Genomic DNA, 7,867 nt, shown 5'->3' with positions numbered 1-7,867 from the left:
GTGTTCTGCTTGGTTACTTGTGACTACTTGTTATTTATTACAAAATAAATGCATCTCAGACACACATTTTTTCAGATGGCACTTGCATAATATTTAACATTTGGTTAATAGCTCTGAAAACAACAAGGTGCAAGTATTGCCAGTATGTACCACCAGGAAAAGCTTCTGAGGCTGACAACATTTCAAAATGAATGTATCGAAGCATTTGAAGACTTTTCTCCATTTGTATACAGTCAGGGCAAGACAATTGTTTCTCAAATGTTATCTATTTGTTGCTAGTGTTTTTGTGAGCAAATGTTTTTTGTGGAGCTGACTTCAATGTGACCTTTCCAAATGCATTCAACCTTTTGAAAAATGTCTCTTTTGGAATGAAACTTTTCAACGAACATATTTCTCATGTCTTCCCGAGTGTTGTTACTCTTGTCAGAATTTTCCTCCTCTAGTAGGGATATTGTCATTTTTGCTATATCTGCCGGTTAAATTTTTGCACGGTGGGTAGACTTAGACTAGGCTAAGAGTTTCTCACAGACTAGGGCATTCCTCTATGACATATGATTCCAATTAAAAGGGGTATCGGCCAGGCCTGGTGGCTCATGCCTGTAATCCCAGCACATTGGGAGATCAAGGTGGGTGGATCACCTGAGGTTAGGAGTTCAAGACCAGCCTGGCCAACATGGGGAAACCCAGTCTCAACTAAAAATACCAAAAAATTAGCTGGGTGTGGTGGTGGGTGCCTGTAATCCCTACTGCTTTGGAAGGCTGAGGCAGGAGAATTGCTTGAACCTGGGAGGCGGAGGTTGCAGTGAGCCGAGATCGCGCCACTGCACTCCAGCCTGGGCGACAAGAGTGAAACTCTGTCTCAAAACAAATAAAAAATAAAAATAAAAATAAAAGGAGTATCATTTCACCCCGAACATGACAGTATTAAATTTACTACAATAATTGCAATGCCAATGATGTCATCCTCTCTTTCTCTTTATGTCTGGCTCAGGGGCTCTTAATCAATGATAATTTGAGAGACATAGCAGGAATATACCTTGAGCTTCTTTAAAGTTTCACTTGTCCTCTCATGAATTGTGTCATGATTAGTGAGCTCCATATGGTTGACTGGGTGACTTTCCGCTGACATTTATTATTGAGCATTTATTTATTAAAAGAAACTTGAGTAGTAACATGCAATATGATGTAAAGTATGAGCTAGAGAAACAGAAACAGCTTGAATTAAAGCCGTAGATAGGGCTGTGATTCAATCATAAGATAAGGAATAACATTATAAGGCTACCAGAGGTGTGAGGCATTTACTCAGAAAACACATATCTGGGACATTCCCTGTGCCAGAAATGATGCTAGTGATAGGAGATGAAGCAAATATGACATAGTCCTCATCCTAGAAATACTTATTCTAGTCTTGGAATGTAAATAAATATATATAGTATATGACATGCAAAAATATCACTGAATTTGGACAATAGGCATTAAATCAAAAAATTTTTGGTGAGTGAAAAAAGACAGTTTTGTACAGTGGAATGAATGTGTCTGAAGGGCTGGTTCTTAGACAAGGAGTAAATTCTCTTCTCACTTTCTGAGATTTCCCTTGGAAAAATAGTTTAAACTTATGTTTTTAGCCACTATCTATGTACCAAGCCAAATATAGACCCTCGGCCCAGACTTCCTGCTGAGCTTCAGAACCATAAAACCACTACCCACTGAACATTAGCACTTGACATTCCAGTATTTCTAGGATAAGCTCTATGTCATATTTAGTTTATCTCCTATTACTAGCATCATTTCTGGCATATTGCCCAAACTCATGTATCCTAACTTGATTTTCCTTTATCTGCAATTCCTATTTCAGTTAATCACTACTATTCACCCAGTTTCCAAAGCCACCCTAAATTGTTCCCTCTAATTCACATGTCACATTAAATCAGTCCATGTCCCTATTCTCTACCTTCTTAATTGTAAACTTCTCTCCTTGACTTTCCTATTGATGTGATTCATGTATTTGTCACTTATCTCCCAGATTATTATGATATACTTATAAATCCTCTCCCGTATCTTAATCATTTACAACTTTTCTCTTCCCTAGTGTCCTAGGTTTTTTGTTTTTTGTTTTTTTTTAAATAGAGTCTCCCTCTGTTGCCCAGGCTGGGGTGCAGTGGTGAAATCTTGGCTCACTGCAACCTTGGCCTCCTGGCTTCAAGTGATTCTCCTGCCTCAGCCTTCTGAGTAGCCTGGGACTACAGGCATGTGCCACCACACCCAGCTAATTTTTTTTATTATACTTTAAGTTTTAGGGTACATGTGCACAATGTGCCGGTTAGTTACATATGTATACATGTGCCATGCTGGTGTGCTCCACCCATTAACTCGTCATTTAGCATTAGGTATATCTCCTAAAGCTATCACTCCCCCCTCCCCCAACCTCACAACAGTCCCCAGAGTGTGATGTTCCCCTTCCTGTGTCCATGTGTTCTCATTGTTCAATTCCCACCTATGAGTGAGAATATACGGTGTTTGGTTTTTTGTTCTTGTGATAGTTTACTGAGAATGATGATTTCCAATTTCATCCATGTCCCTACAAAGGACATGAACTCATCCTTTTTTATGGCTCCATAGTATTCCATGGTGTATATATGCCACATTTTCTTAATCCAGTCTATCATTGTTGGACATTTGGGTTGGTTCCAACTCTTTGCTATTGTGAATAGTGCCGCAAGAAACATACGTGTGAATGTGTCTTTATAGCAGCATGATTTATAGTCCTTTGGGTATATACCCAGTAATGGGATGGCTGGGTCAAATGGTATTTCTAGTTCTAGATCCCTGAGGAATTGCCACACTGACTTCCACAACGGTTGAACTAGTTTACAGTCCCACCAACAGTGTAAAAGTGTTCCTATTTCTCCACATCCTCTCCAGCACCTGTTGTTTCCTGACTTTTTAATGATTGCCATTCTAACTGGTGTGAGATGGTATCTCATTGTGGTTTTGATTTGCATTTCTCTGATGGCCAGTGATGGTGAGCATTTTTTCATACCCAGCTAATTTTTGTATTATTAGTAGAGATGGGGGTTTTGCCATGTTGGCCAGGCTGGTCTCAACCTGTCCTCAATTGATCTCCCTGCCTTAGCCTCCCAAAGTGATGGGATTACAGGCATGAGCCACTGTGCCTGGCCCCAGTTTGTTTCTATTGTTGTTGACAGGATTGTCTTTCTAAAATTTTTCAATGGCTGTGTCTAGAGTTGAGCAAATCCAAACTTCTTGTCCAAGATATAAAATATATCATGTTACTTTATATATATATGCTGTTTGCCTATGCTGTTCCCTCTACTTGCAATTTCCTTTCCTTATCTGAAGCTTATTATCTGTCACAATGCAGTTCATATGTCCACGGGTAAATGAAGCCTCCTCTGCCTCCCTCTTCCCATCATATGGCAAACTTCTTGTAGGCAGTCTTAGGAAAATTATTAAACATAATATACTCCCCAAATGTTTATTAAATAAATGAATATTAATAGTGTTAAATGATATCATTATTTTCATTTTTTGAGCGTTTACTTTTGTGAAGACACTGGCTAAGCATTTTAAATATGTTTTCTCCAACAATCACAGCACTTCTGAAAGTAGTTATGATTTTTCTTACCTTATAAATAAGAAAATAGAGACTCAAAGAAGTTAAGTGAATTTTTATATCTCACATAGCCAGATTATGACAGAAGAGAGATTTGAGATCTAATCTGTCTGATTCTGAGTTTGTGAAAACATGACCTGAATTTTAACAACCTTTTATTAAAGATCAGTGAAAATAAGGTTAGCTCATAAGGATAATAGCAGGTTAATTTTCCAGCTGGAATACATAACTATGAACATAAATATATAAAATGTGGATATTATATATAGTAAAATATATAATATAAAGTATATATAATTATATTTATATAAAGCATATACTGTTAATAATATAGCATATACTATCATGTATGGTATCTATAATTTTATTATATGTAATATAAATTAACATGTAAATATAATATGCTATATTCATATGCTAATGTAACACAAAACTATAAAATTTTATGTAATCATATATAATCTAAATTTTTATCTATCCAAAGTATAAGGTAATTAAACAGAAAAACTTCAAATAAAATGCAGCAGCTCCTTATTTCATCTTTCACCATTCTAAGTGCCATTTTTAAGATAGTATCATCAAATTTTTTTATTACAATTTCTTGAGTAATTACTCTAAAAAAATGAAATGCTTATAATACTGTTTCCTAACTTATGAACTTGATTTCCCATTATAAAAGATGAATATTAAGCTGATTTATAATACCTCATATCACCTCTCCATATCTTCCAATTTTGAAAGCTCTAGTATTTCTCCTAATTTTGTATTGGTTAATTGTGTGCCTTTTTTGTTCTTAAACCCCCATTTCTCTCTACCAGTTTTCTATGCATCTTTTGATTTCCCTTAATGTAAAAATGATATTAATGTCCTTCCCTTCCTTACATGTCTCCTTCCCATTCAAATAATCAGCTCTGGCTATGTTTTCCTTTCTTGTTATTTAGGGCGATAACTTTTACTTTCCATTCAGTTAGAATTGTTCATCCTCTGTGTGTTTGTGTGTGTGTGTACATGTGCGTGGGTGTGCTTGCCTTGGAAATTACACCATGCACTTTTTACTTTCCCTGGACATTGCAAGGACATTACAACATTTCAATTCATTTATACTGACTTGTATGCTATGATTTTCTTACACATACACACATGCAAATATGCGTAAGTCTACATAAACCGTGACTGTATAAAACAACAAATGGTAATATGTAAAATGTGTGTTTATACAGTATGTTTTTGAAAAGCATTATTATTGTTGTTTTATATAATCACTTCTCATATAGAGTCTCCCATATATTTATCACTTTCATTGCTCTTCTTTTTTATTTATTTATTTTTTTTGAGATGGAGCCTCACACTGTCACCCTGGCTGGAGTGCAATGGTGCAATCTTGGCTCACTGAAACCTCCACCTCCCGGGTTCAGGCGATTCTCTTGCCTCAGCCTCCCAAGAAGCTGGGATTACAGGTGCCCGCCACCATACCAGGCTAACTTTTTGTATTTTATTAGAGACAGGGTTTCACTATGTTGGCCAGACAGGCCTTGAATTCCTGATCTCGTAATCCGCCCACCGCGGCCTCTCAAAGTGCTGGGGTTACAGGCGTGAGCCACCGCACCTGGCCTTGCTCTTCATTTCTTACCACATCTCTTCTTTATACTCTCTTCTCTCTTTATTTGTATCCATTAAATTCTCAAATTCTATTGTAATATCTTCTATGGTTTAAATGTTTTTTTCCACCCTCCAAAATTCATGCTAAAACTTAATCCCCATAGCAACAGCATTGGGAGGTGTGGCCTTTGGGAAGAGATTGAATCATGAGGGCTCTGTCCTCATGAATAGGACTAGGTGAGCTAATAAAGGGGCTTGCAGGATGAAGTTTACTTCTTTTTCCCTTTCACCGTCATCCATGAGAAGACACAGTGTTCCATCCAGAGGATGTAGCATCAAGGCGTCATCTTAAAAGCAGAGAATAGACTCTTACTTGACACTAGATGCCAGTGCGTTGATCTTGGACTTCCCAGCCTCCAGAACTGTGAGAAAATATATTTCTGTTGTTTATAAATTACCCAGTCTGTGGTATTTTGTTATAACAGCACAAATGGCCTAAGACAATATCCTAACATTTTGACTCTTTCAAACAGCTCTCTATATCGTGTTTCATAGTTTCGAGCTCCTTAACAAGATTTTCAAATCAACTTTCAGTTAGTTGTCTGTTATTTGTGCTGGTTCTTTCTTGAAGTTTTTGTCCACACATGTCTCTAGTTATTTTAGCTTGTATGCTGAAAATTGTATTTTGAAAAGCTAATTGATGAAATAATTCAAGATCGAGCATTATGTTGCTTTCCTCCAAAGATTTTCATTTTTTTGTCAGGTGCATAAGGGCAGTAGCAATTAGTGCTTAATTAAGTTCAGGCCTGAAAGTTGCTATGTAACCCAAATGACTTCAAGCCCAGGAAGGCTTTCCCTGGGACAATATCTGATGAAGAGACCTTTCTCCATTTGGACAGAATCTGACAGAGATTACAGGTTTCCACATCTCTATAGTACAGACAAGTTCAATGACGATAATTAGAGAGTTGAAAAATATTTCTCCATGAGGGAGGTTAAAGAAAAAAATGATTCAAAAAACTTATTAAAAACAGTAAGTTCAGACTATGTTTAGGAATGCCACAATAGTATAGGGACTTTTGCAATGGGGTTTTGCAGTAGGGGAGAGAGATTGGGACCAACTCTTGAGTGCAACAAGAAAAAGCTGTTATTTATAGCCAAGGAGAAGGGCAGGGTTGGAGGGGTTAATGGATGGAAAAATACTATGAGAATGTCAAGGGTAATGGGGGATTATGGCTAAACTGACCTAACCAGGATTCTTTCTGAAGGCAGATCAGGGTCATCATATTCTAAAAGACGAGTAGAGGATGAGAAACTCTGTCAGATATGGAGGGTGAATAGGTATCAAGGGTAAGGAACTCTGGCTAATCAAACTTGACAGGATTCTTGTTAACACAGGGTTCTTGGAGAACATACCTGAGGATGGAGCCTCATTGGGCTCAGAGGAGCCTGACTAAAATTTGGTCAAAGAGACAATCTTTGTCAGGGAGAATGAAAAACATTGGAGTTATTAATGGAGTTATTTTTCCTCAAGATGAAAAATCTAGGTGTTGATTACGGAAAATATGTGAGGAATTACTATTCTATTCTTCACATCTACTCAACAAGGAATAAGAGAAAATAAGCTTGAAGCATCCCAAGCATGGAGGAAATAGTAGATTTAATGAATGAATAATTAAACCAACTAGTGGACATACAAGGGAAATATTCCAATGTTTCTTCCTTCAAATACCATTCTCAATGGATATTTTTGGTCCATTCTCATTATACTGTTTTCACTGTCAGTTACTGAGGCACAGACCCTAGTAGTATACTAGACATTTCTTACATTGTCCAGTGCCCCTCTTGAAGGATTGTGGTATCTAGCTATCAATTTGGAGCTGATTGCATTTCGACACAAAATGAGAATAATAACTTTTACATTTGTATAGTGCTTTCTGTTATGTCAAAGAGCTTTCTTTTCCATTGCCTCAAGCAATATGGTGTAGTTTAAAAGCTGTGTGTTGTTGGCAGAGCGGTTTGCTTAATTTCCACTATACAACTGGTAAAACTGAATCCCAGAAAGGTTTTCACTTAAGTTTCAACTGGTGATAAAGTATATGATAAAAGCAGGGGTTTCTAGTCTTACTTTCATCACACTTTAACATGGATGAAACATACCATGCAAAGGAATTCCAGAATTTAAGTACTAAGCTTTTTAGTGAATGCAAATCCATAGTTAAGCTATACAGGCTCCAAGCTGCCTACCTAGTTTGCTTTAATCTTCTTCATGTTTGACATGAACGTGGTAGATACCCTTCTTTACCCAGCTATTAAAGTATTTTCTTTATCTGTCTGCTCTCCAATTAGTAATAGTATAGCTTGATATTGTTATATTTCCTGAAGATTTAGTCTTGTAATATATTTTCTTTTTTTATCCCTCTTTCCTTGGATTTCCATTTACTTCTCTTTGCCCAGTTGCAGGTAATCAGGACTTATTCCCCCAAACACACTTCTTTTCTATTTTCCTTCTAGAATGCTGGTAGCTGTGTAATTAGGCGAGTTCTTCTCTGCTATTTTAAGAAAAAGACTTCATAGAAAACTAGATCTCCTTTTGAATATTCACTGTACGGGATTCCTAATGTTAAAATTAAT

At 36.8% G+C, this 7,867-nt stretch overlaps 1 long non-coding RNA gene across 1 annotated transcript in view; it reads left to right on the top strand.

Moving 5' to 3' along the window:
- The first annotated feature begins 5,527 nt into the window (after positions 1–5,527).
- The window catches only part of LOC129144120 (uncharacterized), an 89,644-nt gene continuing 87,304 nt past the window's right edge, over positions 5,528–7,867 (top strand). Inside the window, exon 1 of the long non-coding RNA XR_008548305.1 lies at positions 5,528–5,657. This is a non-coding gene — a long non-coding RNA (uncharacterized LOC129144120). The remainder of the gene's footprint in view (positions 5,658–7,867) is intronic.

The sequence above is a fragment of the Pan troglodytes genome, chromosome 1 (genome assembly GCF_028858775.2).
Source record: "Pan troglodytes isolate AG18354 chromosome 1, NHGRI_mPanTro3-v2.0_pri, whole genome shotgun sequence".
NCBI classification, from domain to species: domain Eukaryota; kingdom Metazoa; phylum Chordata; class Mammalia; order Primates; family Hominidae; genus Pan; species Pan troglodytes.
This window is presented reverse-complemented; position numbering and strand designations above follow the sequence as displayed.